The sequence below is a fragment of the Aotus nancymaae genome, unplaced genomic scaffold, assembly GCF_030222135.1.
Source record: "Aotus nancymaae isolate 86718 unplaced genomic scaffold, 86718_ANA_hifiasm-v0.15.2.pri h1tg000193l, whole genome shotgun sequence".
Lineage (NCBI taxonomy): Eukaryota > Metazoa > Chordata > Mammalia > Primates > Aotidae > Aotus > Aotus nancymaae.
Window position 1 is genome coordinate 1,535,135 of NW_026988608.1, and position 23,020 is coordinate 1,558,154.

The following is a 23,020-nucleotide window of genomic DNA, read 5'->3' on the forward strand; positions in this document are numbered from 1 at the left end:
CAAACTATACTATAAGGCCATAGTCAACAAAACTGCATGGTACTGGTATAAAAATAGACTGATGGAACAGAATAGAGAACAGAATAGAGAACGTTGGGTTCAAATAAACCCAAATACAGCCAACTGGTCTTTGACAAAGCAAACAGAACCAAAGTGGGGAAAGGAAACCCTTTTCAACAAATGGTGCTGGGGTAACTGGCTAACCACATGCAGGAGAATGAAACTGCATCCTCATCTCTCACCTTATACAAAAATCCACTCAAGATGGATTAAGGACTTAAATCTAAGACCTGTAACTTCTAAAATTCTAGTAAATAGTATCAGAAAAAACCCTTCTAGACATGGGCTTAGGCTAGAATTCATGAACAAGAACCCAAAAACAATGCAATAAAAAAGATAAACAGCTGGGACTTAATTAAAGAGCTTTTGCGCATCGAAAGAACAGTCAGTAAACAGACAACACAGAGAATGGGAGAGAAATCTTCACGATCTATACATCTGACAAAGAACTAATACCCAGAATCTACAATGAGCTCAAACAAATTAGCAAGAAAAAATCAAATAATCCCATCAAAGATGGCCTAACAACCTGAATAGACAATTCTCAAAAGAAGATACACAAATGGCCAATAAACATATGAAAAAATGCTCGACATCACTAATGATCAGGGAAATGCAAATCAAAACCACAATGTGATGCCACCTCACTTCTGCAAAAATAGCCATAATCAAAGAATCGAAACATAATAGATGTTGGCGTGGATACAGGGAAAACTTTTACGCTGCTGGTGGGGATGTAAACTAGTACAACCACTATAAAAAACAGTGTGGAGATTCCCTAAAGAGCTATCAGTAGAACTACCACTTGACCCAGCAATCCCACTACTGGGTAGCTACTCAGAGGAAAAGAAGTCGTTATACAAAAAATATACTTGCACACGCATGTTTACTGCAGCACAATTTGCAATTGCAAAAATGTGGAACCAGCCCAAATGGCCATCAATCAACAAGTGAATAAAGAAACTGTGAAATACTCACACTCACTCACACACACACACACACGTGTGCTGGAACACTACTCAGCCATAAAAAGGAATGAATTAATGGCATTCACAGCGACCTGGATGACACTGGAGACTATTACTCCAAATGAAGTAACTCAGGAATGGAACACCAAACATCGCATGTTCTCACTCATATGTGGAGCTGAGTTACGAGCATGCAAAGGCATAAGAATGAGTCGGTGGACTTTGGGGACTCAGGGAAAGGGTGGGAAGAGGGTGAGGGAAAAAGACTACCAACTGGGTGCAGCGTACACTGCTTGGGTGACAGATGCACCAAAATCTCACAATCACCACTGAAGAACTTACTCATGTAACCGACCACCACCTGTCCCCAGTAACCTATGGAAATAAAAAACTTTAAAAATAATAATTTAAAATCATATTTAAAGGGAAGCAAAAAATAATTCAGCCCCCCCCCACCCCCCCCCCCCCCGCCAAAACATACAACTCCCAATGTCTGGCATCTAATCAAGGATTACTAGGTTGCATTTGGTCGATGGGACACACACACACAAAATTAAATTAAAAAACACCAAACAAGCAATAAGCAGAGACCTGGGACTCACAATGAGGAGACTAAACCTGACTGACCCACAGAGACAGACAGAGACATGATACAGATGCCAGAATTCACGGGCAGGGACAGGAAAACAGCCAGCGTAAATAAAACCCCGACATGCAAGAAAGCAGAGGAAGACAGAGGCCGGTTAAGAAGAGACATGGGAAGATTTTAAAAGACCCAAATCAATGAGGCCGATCAGGACTGCTCTGTAGGGAAGTAGCATGTGGTTCTCTGCGCACTGCTGCCCCTGTGCCTCAGGAAAGGATCACGTCTCCCCGAGAGTCCTCGGAAAGGTCAGTCGGCTCAGCAGGACCACAAACCAGAGGGGCTTGCTCATCTCTGCAGCAGCTTGACCCGTGAAGAACAAGGAGCCAAAAATAACGAGGCAACCATGACGACAACAGCAGAACTGAAGGCCCCGCGCTGCCCAGATCCAGACCTCTCCAAGGTACTTAGTAAAGACGGCGGCAGAACTGAAGGCCCCGTGCTGCCCAGATCCAGACCTCTCCAAGGTACTTATTAAAGACGACAGCAGAACTAAGGCCCCGCGCTGCCCAGATCCAGACCTCTCCAAGGTACTTAGTAAAGACGGCGGCAGAACTGAAGGCCTCGTGCTGCCCAGATCCAGACCTCTCCAAGGTACTTATTAAAGACGGCGGCAGAACTGAAGGCCCCGCGCCGCCCAGATCCAGACCTCTCCAAGGTACTTAGTAAAGACGACGGCAGAACTGAAGGCCCCGCGCCGCCCAGATCCAGACCTCTCCAAGGTACTTAGTAAAGACGGGGGCGCGGTGGCTCACGCCTGTAATCCCAGCACTTTGGGAGGCCGAGGCGGGTGGATCACGAGGTCAAGAGATCGAGACCATCCTGGTCAACATGGTGAAACCCCGTCTCTACTAAAAATACAAAAAATTAGCTGGGCATGGTGGCGCGTGCCTGTAATCCCAGCTACTCAGGAGGCTGAGGCAGGAGAATTGCCTGAACCCAGGAGGAGGAGGTTGCGGTGAGCTGAGATCGCGCCATTGCACTCCAGCCTGCGTAACAAGAGCGAAACTCCGTCTCAAAAAAAAAAAAAAAAAAAAAGTAAAGACGGGGGCAGAACTGAAGGCCCCGCGCCGCCCAGATCCAGACCTCTCCAAGGTACTTAGTAAAGACGGGGGCACTGGGATAAGAACAGACAAGACTCGGAGGAATCACTGCAGGGCTCAGGAACCGACCCGCCCGTGAGCAGGCGCTGGTCTATGTGGCAGGCGGCGTCGCCAGGCAATGGGCAAAGGTGGTCTTTGTTCTCAGTGGTGCTGAATTAACTGGACATACACAGAAAAATATAACTTGCTCCTACCATAGACAAAAAATCATTTTCCAGTGGATTGCAGTTCACAATGTGAAGGGTAAAACAATCCTCTCATGGAAGCAAGCATAGGAGAAATAAATCCTGGGTGTATACATAAGTGTGAGCTCACACAGAAAATGGTTTTTGACAAGGGGACTAAGACCACTCAGTGTGGACAACAGTCTTCTCAATCAATGATGCTGGGAAAGCTGGGTGTCCACACCCAAAAGAATGAAGCTGGATCCTTACCTTATGCCCCATGCAAAAGTTGACTCAAAATATCAAAGACCTAAATGTAAGACCTTAAAGTACAGAACTCTAGGGGAAAAATGAAGGCAAAAGCTTCATGACATTTTAGATTTGGGGATGATCTCTTGAATGTGACATCAGTGCAGAGACAGTAAGAGTAAAAATGGATAAACTGGACTATGGCAAAATTAAAAGCTTTTGTGCATCACCGGGCATAATCAGCAGACTGAAAGGACAGCCTGTGGATGGGAGAAAGTATTTGCAAATCATGTCCAACAAGGGGTTAATGCTCAGGGTGTGTAAAGAATTACTATGGCTTGGCCAGGCATGGTGGGTCTTGCCTATAATTCCAGCACTTTGAGAGGCCGAGGCCAAGGCAGGCAGATTGCTGGAGGTCAGCAGTTCGAGACCACCCTGGCCAATGTGGTGAAACCCTGTCATCACTACTAGAAATAAAAAAAATAAAAAATAGCTGGGTGTGGTGCCATGCGCCTGTAGTCCCAGTTGCTCAGGAGGCTGAGATAGAATCGCTTGAACCTGGGAGGCAGAGACTGTAGTGAGCTGAGATCACACCACTGCACTCCAGCCTGGGCAAGAGAGAGAGACTCCATCTCAAAAAAAAAAAAAAAAAAAATCTATAACTTGACACCAAGCAAATAATCTGATCTTAAAATTGGGAAAGGATTTGAATACGCATTTCTCCAAAGAAGATACACAAAACTCCTTGAAAAAGGAGTTCAACATCACAGATTGTCAGAAAAGTGCAAATCAAAGCCACTGTGCAACAGCACCTCACACCCATTAGAATAGCGACCCACAAAATCAAGACATAACAACTCTGAGTAAGGGTGTGCAGAAACTGGGACCCTGGCACACCGCTGGCAGACAGTCAAACGGTGCAGCCGCTGTGGGATGCAGTATGATGGACCCTCAAGTCTTTTTGCGTGGGGGTCTCACATGTCACCCAGGCTGGAGTGCGGTGGTGATCACAGCTCGCCACAGCCTCCAACTTCTGGGCTCAAGCAATTCTCCTGCCTCAGCCTCCTAAGTAGCTGGGATTACAGGTGTGAGCCGCCAAGCCGCCTCAAAATATTAAAAACAGAATTGAAAGCAGGGTCTGGAAGAGACATTTGGCCCCCCATGTTCACAGCAACAGTATTCACCGTGGCCTGGAGGCAGACACCACCCGAATGTCCTTTGACAGATGAATGGATAAGCGAGACGTGGGCTACACAGATGGAACCCGACTCAGCCGTAAGAAGGGAGAAAGTGCTGAGACGTGCCGCAGCATGGAGACGGGAGGTCTGTGGAGCAAACTCGTAGGAACAGAAAACCGAAGGCGGCTGCCAGGGGCTGCAGGAGGGTGAGTGAGGACTTGTTTAGTGGGGACAGAGCTTCCGTTTCACAAGACGAAAACGTTCTGGACGCTGGTTTCACGATAATGTGAATATACTTGACGCTACTGAAGCGTGCACTTAAAAACGGCTAAGATGGTAAAATTACATCATGTCTATTTTACCACAACTAAAAGTAAAATTTAAAAACTGGTGGCACATTCGTGTTCTATGTCACAACCTTTATTCTTTTATACAGAAATAGCGTCAACCCTCCCGGCTCGTTTCCATTGTGGTATCCCTGGAGCCAACTGCTGGCATGTGTATTTAAATAAACAACTTTCCATCCTCAAAAAAACAAAAAAAACTCATGCACTCAGTGCTCCAGTGGAATTCCACTATCAACCAGTGAGCATGAGGTGACACCCAGGCAGGACAGTCGGGCCAGCGCCTGGAGTGAGCCCAATCCAGGCTTAGAGGAAGCAGCAGGAGACCGCAGGCGGACCGTCTGTGGGGGTCTCTATGCGATTTGTCACTGCAGCGAGAAAAAAAAAAATGCAGATCCGACTGACAGAAGCGCGGCTGCCGGGGCCCACAGAACCCAGGGCTGTGGGGCTGAGCTTGGTCCACTTCCAGGCCGGGCCTCGACGTTGCGGGGGCCATCGTAAGCCAGGCCCAGGCCTCCTCTGCCTCGGCAGCTGGCTGTTGGGACTCCCAGAAGCTGCAGGTGCCAGGAGAGAGAGCGACAGCTCAGGAGTGGGCATTCGGGTCACTCCCACGCGCAGCTTACCTGAGCTTTGCGGCCACCCAGCCCTGCACCTGCCGAATGCCACGGCCTGTGCAGTCGGACCACACCGGCTCGGGACACGCAGCTGAGGGCTCATGGCAGCCACGGCCAATCATCCAGCCCCTCCTAGGCCCAGCAGCCAGCACAGCAGCAGCGGCGACAGAAAAGAATGTCATCCAGGAGGTTCTGGCTGCCAGACCAAGGGAGCAGCTTAAAACGGGCCTGGGGGGAAAACGGCAAACTCTGTTTCAGACAGAAAAATAATTCTCTCGTCTAAATAATGCAGTTTTACCCATCTGGAAAAGAAACCCCAAAACCTCAGAGCAGCTAGATGATTGAAGAACAGCTGCTCCAGACACAGGCCCCGCCGCACAGAGAAGGTCCTTGCGCTCAGCGGGAAAGGGGGCGTGTTACGTGCAGGTAACGGGCCACTGGGCCGCTGACTGTGAGGAAAAATAAATCTATGGATTGTTGCCTTTCTACCTTAAAATTCTAAATAAAGAGAATTAAAGGTGAAAAAAACCCCAAAGCATTAAAACCACTGGGTAAAAGGAACGACGAGCATTTTTCAAATCTCTGGAGAGGCCTTTCTAGGCTTAAAAAAGATAAAAGGAATTTACAAAAGGGGAAAAAAATCAGTCGATCCCACCACATGAAATCCTTACACACTTTTATTATAAGTGTGTGATGCCATTGAGAGACTAGAAAGCAGTCGAAATAATATCTGCAGTAAATACAACAGAAAGTATCTTTACTGTATTAGGCGGTTGTGAAATTTAATAACAAAAACAGTAAGATCTCACTAGATAAACTGGTAACTATCAGAAGAGGTAATTTACAAACAAGGTAACAAAAACGTTTTTAAAAACACAAAAGGCCAGGCGAGGTGACTCATGCCTGTCATCCCAGCACTTTTGGAGGGTGAGACGGGCAGATCACCTGAGGCCAGGAGTTCGAGACCAGCCTGGCTAACATGGCCGTCTCTACTAAAAGTACAAAAAATTAGCGGGACATGTTGGCGGGCACCTGTAATCCCAGCTACTCGGGAGGCATAACTGCTTGAACCTGGGAGGTGGAGGTTGCAGTGAGCTGAGATTGTGCCCCTGCACTCCAGCCACGGCAAGAGTGAAACTCTGTCTAAAACAAACAAGCAAAAAACAAATCCACGAGAAAACCACCTCCGCTTAAGATGCAGAAAATCACGAGAGAATGTCACTCCCATCCTGGAAACAAATAAAGCCGCCTCATCTACAGAATCGTGTCTTTCCTGGAGCCCACTGAGGAGTTCCAGGGCCCCGAGGGGCTGAATTCCAAATGGAGACGGACCCGCAGATGGCCCGGGTTCCCCATGACTGGCCGGGCACAGGAGACAGTGGGCAAGGACTCTTCGGGCCCCCTGAGGCCTGATGCACCCTTCAGAAGAACTGGGACCGAGTTTCCAGACAGGGGACGACACCAGGAACTCACAGAAAAGGCTGAGAGGGCAGAAGACAGCAAGCGGCCCCAGTGCAGGTCTGGGCACCCCTGCCCAGAACCCTCTTTCAGACAAAGCCACAGCCCTAAGCCACCGGGGTAAGCGCAGCAAACCCTCTCCCCAGGTCACTGGGAGGGGAGGAAGCAGAGGCCTCCTTCTTCCTGTTTTACTCCTTCTAGGCTAAGTGTGGAAGCAAAATCCTTTTGTCCCGAGTGGGGAGAGGAAGCCATCTGGGCAGAAGTCGGCTGCTGCCGCTGGGGAAAGAGCAGAAAACTCTCACGCGCTGGGTGGAGGCGGAAGGTGGACCAGCCGCCTGAAGACAGTGCAGCTGCCCTCACACCATCAGACCTGGGGCGACCACAGGCCAGTCCTCACACCATCAGACCCGGGGCCACCACAGGCCAGTCCTCACAACGTCAGACCCGGGGCCACCACAGGCCAGTCCTCACACCATCAGACCCGGGGCCACCACAGGCCAGTCCTCACACCGTCAGACCCGGGGCCACCACAGGCCAGTCCTCACAACGTCAGACCCGGGGCCACCGCAGGCCAGTCCTCACAACGTCAGACCCGGGGCCACCGCAGGCCAGTCCTCACAACGTCAGATCCGGGGCCACCGCAGGCCAGTCCTCACACCATCAGACCCGGGGCCACTGCAGGCCAGTCCTCATGCCGTCAGACCCGGGGCCACCGCAGGCCTCACAATGTCAGACCCGGGGCCACCACAGGCCAGCCATCCACCCCAGGTGTAAACCCAAGAGAACAGAAACCCAGGGCCACACAAAAACATACACGGGAACGTTCACAGCAGCACGATTCACAATTGCCAAAAAGTGGAAAGGACCCAAATGTCAGTCAGCTTGTGAACTGATAAATGTGGACGAGCCACACAATCGGGTACTATTCCAGCCACGGAAAGGAATGAAATCCTGACGCATGCGACGACACGGATGAACTCGGAAAACCTCACGCTAAGCGAAAGCAGCCAGACACAAAAGACCACACAGGGTATGACTCCATCTACGTGACATGTCCAGAACAGGCGAATTTACAGAGGAAGAAGGGAGACGCGTGGTTCCCGGGGACGGGGGCAGGGACGGTGGGAGCGACTGTTAAAGCCTTCAGAGTTCCTTTTGGGTGACGGAAATGTTCTGAATTTGTGTGACGGTCGTGCAACTCCGTGAATGCACCAAAACCCTGTGAGTGCACGCGTGAGTGAACGGACTGTGTGGTATGTGAGTTATATTTCATTAAAGCTGTTACCAAAAAAACAAAAAAGGAGACATGAACATTTCCAGACAGACGCAAGCTGAAGGGGGCTGTGGCCCAGAGACCCGCGCTACAGAAACTGCTCAGGAAGATCCTCAGCGGGGAGATGCTGTCAAATGGAAACTGAATGTACACAAAGACATGAAGCATTCTCAAAACAGTAAGCAATGAGGGCATATAAAAAGACTTTCTTATTTTTATTCCTTTGCAGGATACCAGATTATGCACAGAAAAATGAGCAACAAGGCACTGGAGGGTTCCTAATACACATAAAAGCAAAGCATCCGAGGCAGGGCACGGTGGGTTACAGGCATGAGCCCTTCGAGAGGCCGAGGCGGGCAGATCGCCTGAGGCCAGGAGTTGGAGACCAGCCTGGCTAACATGGAAAAATCTTGCCTCTACCAAAAATACAAAAATTAGCCCGATGTGGTGGTGGACACCTGTAATCCCAGCTACTCGGGAGGCTGAGATAGAAGGATCGCTTGAACCTGGGAGGTGGAGTTTGCAATGAGCCAAGATCATGCCACTGCACTCCAGCCTGGGTGAGAGAGTGAGACTGTCTAAAAAAAATAAATAAAAAAGTAAAGTATATGTATGAAAACCATAGCCTACAAAACAAACAAAAGGAAGGGAGCATTATTTCTTCAAGGACTGTGAAAAACTGTAGATGATACTTGAAAACCCTAAAGCAAACACTAAAAATTGAGTTAAAAGAGAGGTATAATCCATACTGCCCAAAGTAATCTACAGATTCAATGCCCTCTATCAAATTACCAACATCATTTTTTATAGAATTAGAAAAAAAGAACTTTAAAATTCATATGGAGCTCAAATGGCCAAGGGAATCCTCAACAAAAAGAACAAAGCTGGAGGTATCACATTACCTGATTTCAAATTATACTACAAAGCTATAGTAACAAAAACAGCATGGTACTAGTATAAAAATAGACACACAGATCAATGGAACAGAAGGGAGAATCTAGAAATAAAGCCACACACCTACAACCAGCTGATCTTCAAACAAAGTCAACAAAAATATGCACCGAGGAAATGGCACCCTTTTCAATAAATGGTGCTGGGAAAACTGGATAGCCATAACTCAGAAGAATAAAACTCGACCCATACCTCTCACCATATGCAAAAATTAACTAAGATGGATTAAAGACCTAAAAGTTAGCCCTAAAACTATAAAAATCCTAGAAGGAAACCTGGGAAACCTGGACATTGGCCTAGGCCAAGAATTCATGACTAAACAATGGGCACACACGGACACACAGAGTGGAACAACAGACTCTGGAGACTATAAAAGGCGGGAAGGTGGGGGGGACATTACCTGTTGGATACAATGTCCACTGTGCAGGTAATGGAAACACGGAAAGCCCGGCTATCACCACTGTGCAATATATATACGTAAGAAATCTACACATGTACCCTAAATATATAAAAATATAAATTTTAAAAAGAGAAGTATAATGAATAGAGGCCAATAATGGAGATAAAATAGGTTCATACAGAATAATCCAAAGGCAAGAAAAGAAGAGATAATCCCAACAGAAAATAAAGAGCAGAAAGCTAGATCTAAATCCAACCACATCACTAAATATTAAATGTAAATGGGCTAAATTACACAGTTGAAAGGCAGATATTTTCAGATTAAAAATTTATTTATTTATTTATTTGAGACAGGCTGTCGCTCTGTCACCCAGGCTGGAGTGCTGTGGTGTGATCACAGCTCACTGCAGCCTTGAACTCCTGGGCTCAAGTGATCCTCCAGCCTCAGCCTCCCACTACAGCTAATTTTAAAATTTTTTGTTGAGACAGGGTTTCACTATGTTACCCTGACTGGTCTCAAATTCCTGAGGTCAAGTGACACTCCCACTTCAGCCTCGCAAAGTGCCAGGATTACAGGTGTGAGCCACTGCCCCCGGCCTAAATTTTTTAAAAAGGCAAAAATCTACTTTATGCTTTCTATTAGAAATGCACTTTAGGCCGGGTGCAGTGGCTCACACCCGTAATCCCAGCACTTGGGAAAGCTGAGGCGGACAGATCACCTGAGGTCAGGAGTTTGAGACTAGCCTGGCCAACATGGTGAAATCCCATCTCTACTAAAGATATAAAAATTAGCCAGTCGTGGTGGCGGGCACCTGTATAATCCCAGTTACTCAAGAAGCTGAGGCAGGAGAATCACTTGAACCTGGGAGGCAGAGGTTGCAGTGAACCAAGATCATGCCATTGCACTTCAGCCTGGGTGAGAAAAGTACAATTCTGTCTCAAAAAAAAAAAAAAAGAAAAGAAAAGAAACCCACTTTAAATATAAAGGATGGGTTAAGAATAAACAGATGCAGGCCAGGTGCGGTGGCTCATGCCTGTAATCCCAGCACTTTGGGAGGCTGAGGTGGGTGGATCACGAGGTCAAGAGTTCAAGATCAGCTTGACCAACATGGTGAAACCTCATATCTACTAAACATACAAAAATTAGCCAGGTATAGTGGCATGCACCTGTAATCCCAGCTACTCAGGAGGCTGAGGTAGGAGAATCGCTTGAATCCGGGAGGTGGAGGTTGCAGTGAGCCAAGATCGTGCCACTGCACTCCAGTCTGGGCGACAGAGCGAGACTCCATGTCAAAAAAAAATTAAGAAATAAACAGATGCAAAAAGTTATACAATGCAGACTCTAATCAAAGGAAAACTGAAGTGACTGTATTCACGTTAGACAATGTCAATTTCAGAGCAGGCAGCGTGGCCGGAATAAAGAGGGACACAGATAAGGATCCGGGAGTCCACACATTGAGCAGACATGCCAGTCCCAAATCTGTAAGTCCCCAAAATACATAAAACAAAAAAAGAAACAGAGGTAGAAACAGGGATAGTCACAATCGTATCGGAGACTTCAACACTCGTCTCTCAGTAAGAGATGAAAGCACTGCAGAGGAGAATGGCAAGGATATTCACTTCCCGGGAGCAAAGAAAGCAAAAGGAAATTTGTAGACATAGAGGATTTCAACACCATGAACCAAGTCAATGTAATCGACATTTGTAGGAGATACCACCCGACAATAGCAGAATATACGGTATTTTGGTGTGCACATACAACATTCATCAAAATAGACTTTGCTGGGTAAAAAAACAAATCTCAACAAAGTTAAAATAATTGAAATTATCCAAAGTATGTTCTCTGGCCAAAAAGAAATTGAACTAGAAATAGATAATAGAAAGATATCAAGAAAAAACATGAAACATCTGGATCAAAACACACACATTTAAATGACCCATAGGTGAAAGAAGAAATCATAACAAAGTTATAAAAATATTTTGAACTGAATGAAAATACAAGCACAATATATCAGAAGTCTTGGGACACAGCTAAGCTGGTGTAAGGAGAATGGGGCTTATAATGGAACACAGAGAAGGTCTCCGATCATAAGGTAATCCTGGTTTATTCTTTCAGCTTCAAAATGTAGAAAAAAGAAAAGTAAATGCAAAGTGAGCAAAATAGAAATAATAAAGAGATCCTTTGTATGGAAGGGAGTGAGCCCAGCGCTGGTGCTTCTGAGCATGGCTGTCAGCTAGAGAAGAAACCGTCTCCTCTTTCTCCGTGAGTTTGCTCCGGCCAGCACCACAGCAGCCCCAAAACCACGGCACGCGCCACCATGCCCAGACCGTAGGGCCTCGGGGGCTCTTTTAAAAGCCATAAAAACTAAACTCTTCTTAAAGTAAACAAGCATCCATGAAACCTGAAAATGGAGGTGCCAGCATCTGTTTCAGAAGCTGGACTCCCCTTCCCTTTGGACTTCAGGAATAAGTCGTCAAATGCATCTACATAAAAGGAAGGGGGTCAAAAGGCCTTCTGGGAGCTCCATTGCTCCACACAGCAAAGAATCTGCATGGGGATTAATGATTTGAAAACGTCAAAAAGCAGCAGAGTGTAAGAAGTGCTGTTAATGGGGAAGACAAGCCGGGTGCAGTGTCTCACGCCTGTAATCCCAGCACTTTGGGAGGCTGAGGTGGGCAGATTACCTGAGGTCAGGAGTTCAAGACCAGCCTGACCAACATGGCGAAACCCCGTCTCTACTAAAAACACAAAAATTAGCCAGGTGTGGTGGCACATGCCTGTAATCCCAGCTACCTGGGAGGCTGAGGCAGGAGAATCACTTAAACCCAGGAGGCGGAGGTTGCAATGAGCCAAGATTGCGCCACTGTACTCCGGCCTGGGCGACAGAGCAAAACTCTGTCTCAAAAAATAAAAACAATTGTTTTTTTTAAAAACAGGGAAGACGGTACTGTTTAGATGGCCCTCAGGGCGGCACACCTGCAGCTGCACCTCATCACCGCTCCTGATGCCACCAGCCACTTGCCAGCTGTGTCTCTAAGGTGTGGGGCAGGCTGCAGAACTCCCCATGGGTCACACTCTCCTGGGGACCGATCCCCATCTGTGCTCCCATTGTGCCCGATGCCATCGGTGCCCACACACAGGGTGCTGGCGCCAGTGAACACTGGAGGAGTGGATAAGCAGTGAGGGTGGGCTCAGGAAGCCCCCACCTTTCCAACCCAACGTCACCACCACACTGCTGCTTTTTGCTGAATGTCACCGGAAGGTCCTTCTCTCTACGGTTTCCTCTTCTTCCCGCTCTGAGACCAGAGCTGTGGAGCAGGCCACCACATGCTATGCACCTGCCAATCGTGCTCTTTAATAAAACTCTGACATGGACATGGCCACTGGCCACAGCAGGAGGCTGACCACAGAAACCTGCATGCAGAGGTTTCTGTGATTCCAAGCCCCTTCCTGCTCAGACCAACCCCATCATCATCAAGATAGTACTGGATCTCAGCTGAACAGGAAGCAGAGGTCAGCGTGGGCCTGGGGAAACGTGTCCTCGGGGGCATAACACAGACCCGGCGTCCCTTCAGAAGAAAAACTGAGGCCTCCAGACCCCTGGCCTTCCACCCCTGGCTGGGTGCTCGCACAGAGTCCTCCGCAGGAAGAGCCGAGGGTCCTTCAAAGTCAAAGTTGTCCTGGTCAGCCGCTCTCCAGGCAGCGTGGATTTCTGGGAGGAGCAGCAGCAGGGGCAAATTTTAATCAGCTCCCGGCCCAGGAAGAATGGCACCTGGGCAGGATTCCTCCTCACCCAATTAAACATCTGACCAATCCAGCTAACGGCGCTGACCTCACACTCAGTCGCAGGCCGAGCGCCACGGCCAGCAACGCCTCCTGACCTGGCGCACGCACGACCCTTTCCCTCAGTGAGATCCTTCAGCCCGAGCCGGCCGGAGTCACTTTCCCCAGGTTTGAATTCCGCTTTCACTTGGAGGCCCAGTTTTGCTGGAGACCAATTCTCTGTGCCAAGGATGGGGTTTCCCATGATGCCCGTGCCAGCTGTGCTTGCTTGGAAACTGGCAACCACAGACAGTTCCTGAGGTCATGTCCTGGGGTCATAAACCCCAGGCAATCAAGAACTCGGCTCCTGAGCGCCTTCTAGAGGGACCCCCTAGGAGAGCAGGCACGGCCCTCACCTGCAGCACAGGCCTGTGTTTCATACGTAAAAGTCATCTGCAAAGAAAGCAGGCCCAGGCAGCTCCCGGGGCTCAGCTGCAGGACAGGAGATACCTCCGTGCTCTGCCCGCCAAAGCACACCTCCCTCACACAGCTCAGAGCTCAGCGTGGGGTGCCAGACCAGAGGGGCCACGTGGAGATAAGAAACAGCTGCCCAAGGGGTTCCTAGGCGGCCCGCACAGGCCCTTCCACAGACAGTCATCGCAGTGGCTGGAGTCCTGAACTTATTCAGTCCCCGTATTAACGAGGGCTGTTTTGGGGTCCAGATGGGAAATTCACACCACCATCCAACACACGTGCCAGCCTGCCTGGCTGGAAACTGAGGAGTCAAGGGAAAATAAAAGATGACAGCATTCAGGACCAATGTCGTATCTTTCTATTTCACAGAAGCCCACAGTCAAGACCAACCTTCTAAGACATTCTGCAAGACACTGACACTTCCTTATATATTAGAGCAGCTGGACCCAGCATCCGGGGCTGAGGACCAGCTCCTCCCCTCCGATGGTTCCCTCGCTGTAGGACCACCGCCTGCTTGTGTAGACGTTGTCAGTTAGGACCTCAAGTAGCAAGGCCTCCCGAGGGCTGTCGGGCTGGAGGCAGGAGCTCCGTGTTCTCTGCCACAGCGTGCCCCTTTAACAGGGGTGCCCTCACACCACAGGAGAGGCAGGGAAAAGAACCCTCAGCTATAACATGCATGCACAGTGCCCCCGCAATCCTCAGCCTTGAGAATGAATGGGAATGTGCTCTCTTCCACAAGACACATAGGTGTCTACTTTCTGAGATTCTTCAGGAACCTCGTCCAAATGCTGGCCTTTTGCTGGTCATGCTGTGGAGGTAAACTGAGGCACCTTCCACGGCTCGGTTCACTTTCCCCTTCCGCTGCTCCTCTCGGGAACTAAGGCAGCATTTTACCACGGATCTGCTCAAAGGCCTGGAATCACCGAGAGGACTCCCGAGTCTACCACTCCAATCTTGGTTTTGAAGGAGAAAACTGTTTCGCGACCGGTTCTCCCACACTATGAACCACCACAGAATCCGTGGCAACAGCAGATGTTTACACCCTTCATGCTTGCCTGCTTCCCCCGGCCAGTCTCATTTACATCTCAATAAACACCAGTAAAATGACGTCCTGCGAAATCACCTGTGATCTCTCTCCACCACAGCCCTGCCAGCCCCAATCAACAGTACATTTTCTTTGAACAGCTGTGGACTCCGAGGCACGATGTAATAACTCCCTTCTTTCAAAGAAAAGTGAATTAGTAGGTTAATAATAAGCTGTTGTTTCCCAAAAATCTGGAGTTCCTTGCGTAAGAAGTTATGGCAATGAGCCACGTGCGATCTTGATTAAGTTTTAAAGAGAAGGCACGACCCAATCAACGCGCAGGCAGGTGGTGAGGCCTCAAGCCATAAATATGACCTATTCTTTAAAAAGAGAACAAGCAGCACAAAAGTCCAGCCGGTTACCCCACGGAAGCAGCCAGGAGCAGGTGGCGCTGCAGGCCTCCCAGGCTATGCAGACAGCTCTCCGGGGCCGTGTCGGTGGGATTCTCACCACAGCCAGCAATACACAGACTGGGCCTGGCCTCCCCACCGCACCCCAACCCACGGCTGCCATGTGAACAAGCATTCACCTTACATATGGGATGAAACACACACCCATGCTTCAGAGAAACCTTCTACTCGGAGCGCAGGCCCAAGCCCCCTCCAAATGCGTGCCTGAGCGTGAACGTGAAAACGGGCACACGAAGCATCCTCTGTGATCGTCCCTGCACCCCTCAGAGGACAGCCCCAAACTGTCAACTCTCCAGCCACATCCGTGTGCACGCTAAATATAGAAAAGCACCCAAGTGGAAGGAACCCGTGCAGAAGGCGGCCGAACCGAGACCGGCAAAGCTTCTGCAGCACTCAGAAAATAAACACTCACGTCCCGAAGCCGGTGGTCTGCTCCTCTCTCCCATCGCTCTGCTGTGAGAATCTTTCCCAGCTCATCCAAGACTCAGTCCGGCTTTTGCGCAAATCAGCTTCCAGCTTCTATGACTCAGCAAAGAGCTGGGCTTTTATTTTTCAGATGGAATTTACCATGTGGTGACTACATCCAGGGGGAGGAACCATTTCCCCAAGCCGTTTCCAAGCAGAGCCCCTGAGCCAGGATCGCCCAAGCTCTCCCTGCGCACGTTAAGGCCACACACAGAGGCATCATCCGAGCCCCCAGCCCAGCTCCCTGCACGGCTCCTTCAGACGCTTAGCAGAGGAAGGGCCGGCTGCTCCGCAGGCCTGAAGGCACAGCCGCGCAGGTGGGATCCTGGTGGCCGCTTGGCTCTGTTCAGATGCAGAGGCGGCCTGGGCTCCGGGTTGGCCCAGCGGCAGTCTCACGTGAAAACCAGCGAGGGTCAGAGGCCACGGCTGGACCATTCCTGCCCCCGCTGCTGCAGGACTGCGCCGCAGCCGGCTTTCCCTCCTGCTCGGAAAACCCCCTTCAGGACTGCATAGCAAGCGGGTTAACAGGAATGTACTTCCACTCTGAGAGTATCTATTTTAAACGGCAGGTGATAGAATGGATTCGCACCCACTCGACTGTGCACTGCGTGGAATGAAAATACAGACGGGACCAGACGTGAGACCGACAGCATTCCTGCGTGACGGTCAAGCGCGTGAGCTCGCCTGCCCCATCGATCCCAGATGCAGTCCGTCATCAGCCTCCGGAGAAGCCGTGGAACGTAGCCGCTCTGTGGAAAATGCAGGGTCTGACAGGGCTTCCAAGCGGGAGGGCACTTCGAGTCCATCTGGTCCGATGCCATCAAGGGAGCCATTAGGGCCGCTGGTGGCCTGAAGCTCCTGCCCTGCCCTGTCTCTAGCCCCCAGGACCTGCGCTGAGGCTGCCTTAGAGCCTGGACCCCGGAGCAGGCCTGCACGCCCAAGTTCTGGGGCTCAGCCCCGGAGGACCTGCATCCCCTCTGCTCCCAGTCCGCTCTGCCTCAGTTCCCTTGCCTGCCCCCCGCATGCCCACCTGCCTCTTCCAGTCAGGGCCAAAGGTCACTTCACTCCAAAACTGAGACTGACAGACACCATCCTGAGAGGAGCCCGAAGAGTGAACGCCAACGAGAACGCACCCGAGGATGGCACGGGGAGGCCGGGAACTTGGGTTGTATCCGCTGACTGTCTCCATCTGGCCACTCTCATAAGTTAGAACAAGCAACAAAATTGCCCCGATTAAAACCATGGCCACATGTCTGGACACACGTCCAGGGTGCTGCAACAACCCTCCAAGGGTCACACGTCCCGACTCCTGCAATGGTCACAGCCACCCACCGTCCCTCGTCACCAATCATGGCTGCTTCCATGTTATAGGGCAGGAGGCCAGAGTGCGGACGAGCCGGGCAGCTGCCCCCCAGCCACACCCTCGTCAGGTCCTGGAGCTGGATTCAGACCCGGATGGTGGGTCCGAGATACAAACCCTCCCCTGGGCTTCCTGGAGCAAGAGGGTTCCCACGCAGGTGGCTCAGGGTCCACGCCCGTCCCCGAGGGCGGCTGCTCCTCTGTGGGAGGCAGGCCAGGGGCAACCTTCCCGAGAGGGCAGCGCCCCTCAGCCCAGCCGTCCTCCCACTGGAATCAATCTGGGGAACCAGCACCATGACGGTGTGTGCACACAGATGCGACCCTGTTCCAGACACTTTTCTAGCACCTACCCCGGCCAGGCGCTGTTGCAAGACTTTAAATATAACTCACTTAGGGATGATTATGGCAATGTTGTCCATAATATAACCGTGAATAATTGGAAACATCCCCCACGTCCAACAGAGAAGAGATTTAACTAGCGACGGGAAATGCACAGACATCTGAATACAATGGCACCATTTAAAAATCTCCCGAGTCCCAGCTTAACAGAAAGATGTAAACAACCTATTGTTAAGGTTTTTTTAAGCCAGCTCTTAAAAAATGTGTAGAGTATGATCCCATTTGTTTTTAAAAATGTGTGCGTGTGTGTTGCACTCAAGAAAAATAAAGCCCAAAAGCGTAGATACCAAGATGTAAAGTGGCTGCATCTCCAGGTGACAGGATCCCAGGTGACAGGATCCCAGGGGACAGGATCCCGGGTGACAGGATCCCGGGTGACAGGATCCCGGGTGACAGGATCCCAGGGGACAGGATCCCAGGTGACTGACAGGATCCCAGGGGACAGGATCCCAGGTGACAGGATCCCAGGTGACTGACAGGATCCCAGGGGACAGGATCCCAGGTGACAGGATCCCAGGGGACAGGATCCCATGTGACAGGATCCCATGTGACAGGATCCCATGTGACAGGATCCCAGGGGACAGGATCCCAGGGGACAGGATCCCAGGTGACATGGTATTTTGTTTGTTGAGTTCTATGTAATTTTTTTGTAGCATTGGAAACAATGAAAATGTCTTTTTAGGATGAGAAATCTATTTTCTTTTCCAAACTGATGCACATGCACGTATGTGCTTTTGATTCCTGCAGTAAACACGCCCCTTGCAGCCGGTTACTCCTCACCCGGAGCCCAGAGGGAGTCGCTGTCCCTTCCAAATCCCCACACTGGCGGAGGCGGGAGCGGGCGGGGTGCTGGGGCCAGGCTGACGCTGACATTCGAGCTTAGCGAGCAGCGTGCTCTTTAAATCACATTCGTTTTTCTAGTTGTAAAAGGAAAACGTGCTCATTGTAGAGAATTTGGAAAATAAAGGAATTTATGAATAAGAAAACCACCATCTTCGCTAGCTCATGAGAAGCCGAGCTTTGAGCAGGGACTCCCAGCCACCTTGCCAGCTCCAGCCCCAATTCTTCCAGATCCCAGAAACCGAGGCTCAGCACCCGGGACAGAGCCGCCACCCCCAGGACCTGCTCCCAGGAAAGGAGGTGCAAACAGCAGGCTTCACCTGCGTCACAGCATCTGGGAACACCGCCACCTCCAGAGAGTCTATGTCTCAAGTGGCTGCCTCCCCAGGCACGAAGCCCAGGTCTGATTCCACAACCCTGTCCCGGGCTTCCCTTTCCTACCCACAGGCAGTTGTCACCTGGCCTTTCTGGGGGAGCTTGGCCACTCCCACGACCACACCCAAATCCAGGGCTCTGCTGCTCCGTTGCCAATTCCCAGACCCACGTGCTCCCCCCACTGACCTGGCATCTCCATACCATTCCTCGGGGGCCTCTCAGACCCAGCGGGTCCAAAACTGGCCTGCCCTGCCCCAAACATCACTTTTCTATCATACTGCAGGTCCTGACACTGCCACTCACCAGTTATTACCCAAGCAAAAACATGGCTGCCTTCCCTTTCTCCTCCTTCCAGGCCCTGCATGCAGCCGTTGGACCTATCACCCTGGCTCCTGTCATATAAAGCCACCTCCTCCTGGAGTCCTGCCAGGACTGCCCTCGGGGGCCCCATCCTCCATCCCTCTCATGACCGAGACCTGTTTTCATCATTCCTGTGCTTGGCTTTGTATTTGAGATGGAGTTTCGCTCTTGTTACCCAGGCTGGAGTGCAATGGCGCGATCTCGGCTCACCGCAACCTCCGCCTCCTGGGTTCAAGCAATTCTCCTGCCTCAGCTTCCTGAGTAGCTGGGATTACAGGCACGCACCACTATGCCCAGCGAATTTTTTGTATTTTTAGTAGAGACGGGGTTTCACCATGTTGACCAGGATGGTCTCGATCTCTTGACCTCGTGATCCACCTGCCTCGGCCTCCCAAAGTGCTGGGATTACAGGCTTGAGCCACCGCGCCTGGCCTTGGCTTTGTATTTTCACTACACAACTATGAATTCATCACCATTGCTTTTGTGTTTTGGAAAAACAGCATAGATGGTATCACGCCCTACATACCCTTTTGCGGTTTTCTTCTCTCACTCGACGTCACTCCCTGAGGGCACTGGCGCGTGACCTTCGTCGGTCTTCGCTGTATCCCCACGTATGAATAAACCATATGCCGTGTGGGCTTCCCACCTCTTCCCGGCTGATGAGGAGTCAGGCGGGTCTGTTTCTGCATCTTTGTAAATGGTGCTACCACGAGTGCTCCTGTCTGCATCTCGGGCCCATCTGCTCGGGAGCTTTCAGAGCAGGTGCGGGAATGGGAGGCGGCGGGGCTGAGGGACAGGCGTCTTCCGCTGCTCCAGCACCGTGAGCTGCTACCCAAAGCAGCGACCAGGATGAAGGCCCGTCTCCCGACACCTCCCGCGCCTGATGGCAGCTGAGGGGCGGAGGGGATTCTCCCTGTTGAATTTAACGTGCGTTTCCTGAGTACTCACGATCAGCCGCTGCATCAGTTTCTGCTTCTGGGGCTCGCCTGGTCCCCCTTTCCCTGTGTGGAGTGTTTAGCACCCATGGCTTTGAAGGAGGCTCGCTCCTTCGGGAAAGGAGTCTTTTGTTGTGAAGCCGCGGTGAGCCTTCAGAGTTTTTATGTTGTCTTTCATTCTGCAGAAACTTTAAGCTGAACCATTTTCCCTGTGTTTTCATTTCATGCTTTTGTTTCTTGCTTAGGGGGTGTCTCTCTCATGCATGAAAACATCTTCCCAGGTTTCCTCCTAAAGGTCCGCCCTGCTCTTCGCCCTTGGGTCCTCTGTGTGGAAGGCCAGGCCTGCGCCCTTCCTCATGGAGTCTGGTGATCCCGCTGACCTGACCACGCCAGCTTGGGCGGCAACTCCGCTCCATCTTCGGGGTCCCTGAGCGCTACTCTGATGGTCTCTGTCAAGCTCCACCCCAATCTGCCTCTCCTTAGTGATATAATCTTCAAATCTGGCCTTTCTGTGTCAACTTGCCAAGTTCAATAAAAACTGGTTTGGATTTTGACTGGAATTATAATGAGTTCATAAACTGGGAGAGAAATGGCATCTCTTTGACATCGAATCTTGTATGTGAATGTAGGATAGTTCTCCGTTTATTTAGGGCTTCGTGTCTTCAATGAAGTTGTATAACTTCCCGCAAAAGGTTTTGCACAACTTGTGACGCGCGCACTTCTTGATGCCTGACACTTGTGCAGCCGTCAGAGGGTGTGTGTGATGGTAGCACGGGGGTGGCACTCAGGAGGGCCACTGACTGTGCCTTCACCTTACACAAGCAACTGGGTGAAACCTATTAGTCCTAAGAGTTTGTTTCTATATTCTCTTTTCTTTTCTTTTTTTTTTTTGAGACAGAGTCTCACTCTTGCCAGGCTGGAGTGCAGTGGTGCGATCTCGGCTCACTGCAACCTCCACCTCCCAGGTTCAAGCGATTCCCCTGCCTCAGTCTCCCAAGTACCTGGGATTACAGGCACCCACCAAATTTTTATGTTTTTAGTGGAGACGGGTTTTCGCCACGTTGGCCAAGCTGGTCTCAAACTCCTGACCTCAAGTGATCCGCCCGCCTTGGCCTCCCGAAGTACAGGGATTACAGGCGTGAGCCACTGCACCCGGCCACTCTCTTGTATTTTCTATGTAGAAAGTCAAATCATTCGTGAATGATATTTGTGTTTTCTCCTTTCCAATCCCTATACTTTTATTTTCCTACCTTTTTGCGCGAGGTAGGGTTTCCATGACACGAAACATCAGTCACTCCGGAGAGGCAAATTCACTCGCGAGTGATAAGCAGCACTCCTCTCTCACTTCTGCCTTGCAGGGACACGCACCACAGTCACGGCAGGATTTTGGTGGGTTCCCTTCCTCAGGTTAAAGACTCTGTGTTCCGAATCTGCTAAGTGTAGATTTTTCTGAATTGTGAATGGGGCTGCGGTTCGTCCAGCGCTTTCTCTGCATCTGCTAGAATAGCCGTGTTGTTCTCCCCTGCCTCTTCAGAGCCTGCCCGTGCCTGCCCTGTGGCTGCCCTGCCCCCTCCTGGCACCTGCCCAGCCAACATCTCGTCATCACCCCCCGGCCAGGCATCATTTCCAGCCTCAAACTTGGACGAAGATAAGACCCGGCTTTTCGAAGTCTCCCGGGAATGTTCCCCTACCCAGGGTTAGTGGAGACAGACCAGTCTCTGGCATCTCCTGGTGCTGGGGCAGCTTTATTCACAGTCCAGCATCACAGGGCACATCAAGGGTCTGCGCTCTATGCCAGGGTCTTCGCTGCAGCTTCCTTCAGCAACGTTGTCTCCTCTTCCTGTTCCCAAGAGGATGTGAAGATGCAGCCTCTGACTCCCGGGGACAGCGTGGCCGCCCACCCCAGCAGCTGCAGCCCCAGGGCTCCCAGCTCCACTCTCCCCTGTCAACAACCCAGATCAAACATTCCCCATCCTCCCTTTCTCCTCCCTCCCCCTTCTCTCTCGGTCCCTCTGGTTCTCCAAGGTAAAGTCAGCTTATTTCTGGGAATTTGAACACCTGTGAGTTGTCATGGCCAGTGACAAGGGACAGGTGGGGCGGAGCTGGGATGCCCTGGCACCAGCCCCCTCCCTGGCAACAATCCCTCACCTGCCTCATTCCTGCAGGTGGGTGGGGCCTTCGCCACGAACACCCTGCTAAGCGGCTACTGCCATCCTCTGAGACCGCTCTGGCATCTCTCTAAAGACCACTGGAGGCCGTGTGTCCTGAGGGGTCAGCCTCGGCACCACCAAACATCAGGACGGTGGAGGCCCGAGAGCCCCAGAAAGGGACAGAGCAGCTGGGTCATCCTTGCTGTGGTCACCATGCCAGGCTCTGTGAAATTAGAAATACACAAACGTGGGCATTTTCCAGGTCCACCTGATGTAAACAAGTCAATCCCCTGCACCTTCATCTCCAATGAAACAGAAAATCTTGGCTCAGATCAAAGGCTTCAAATGCACGGTCCTGTGGCCAGAGCACAGTGTCACCTGTCAGGCACAGGGTCCAGGCTGCCAAAGCTGCCTCATCGCGATACCCCATGGTGTGTGTGGCACCGGTGGCAGGTGGTAATGGCACCCAGAGTCCGTCCAAATGAGCTTGGGAGGAGGAAAGGCTCCTCCTGTCCAACTGCAGGGAAGTTTAGCAAAAGCCACAGAACATTCATTTAGGGACGGGCAGCTGGAAACGCACGGGAGATGGCATCCTGGGTCGCTTTGGTCGTCAGCGTGAACAGCTGTTCATCATCACACAGCGACGCCAGCCAGGCATCTGACAGCTCCAACTACTGGAGCTGGGGCTGGGACAGTCCCCTGCGGGATGAAGCCGGAGCCAGGCTCACCTGGGCGGGACGTGGAGGGTAACCAAGGAGCAGCGCAGGAAGCTCCATCCAGGATCCTGACCCAGAAGCACAGACGGTGCCGACCTACAAGGCTTCGAACTTATGACGGGCTCACTGGGTCCTTCATGCATTTCTGATGGTTTGAACATTGGTGGGTTTATCAGACTCGATCCCCTCGTCTGTTGAGAAGCATCTGGAAGCAGCACCCAAGACAACCCGCGATTTTCCAGTGGCCTGGAGCATCCTCTCCCCAGTGCTTTGGGTAACTGACGGT

At 51.0% G+C, this 23,020-nt stretch overlaps 1 protein-coding gene across 1 annotated transcript in view; it reads right to left on the reverse strand.

The window, feature by feature from the left end:
- The window catches only part of JAKMIP3 (Janus kinase and microtubule interacting protein 3), a 104,565-nt gene extending 88,779 nt beyond the window's left edge, over positions 1-15,786 (reverse strand). The window contains 1 exon segment of the mRNA XM_064371853.1: positions 15,548-15,786. The gene's annotated coding sequence lies outside the window, so the exon portion shown is untranslated.
- Between the last annotated feature and the right edge of the window lie 7,234 nt (positions 15,787-23,020).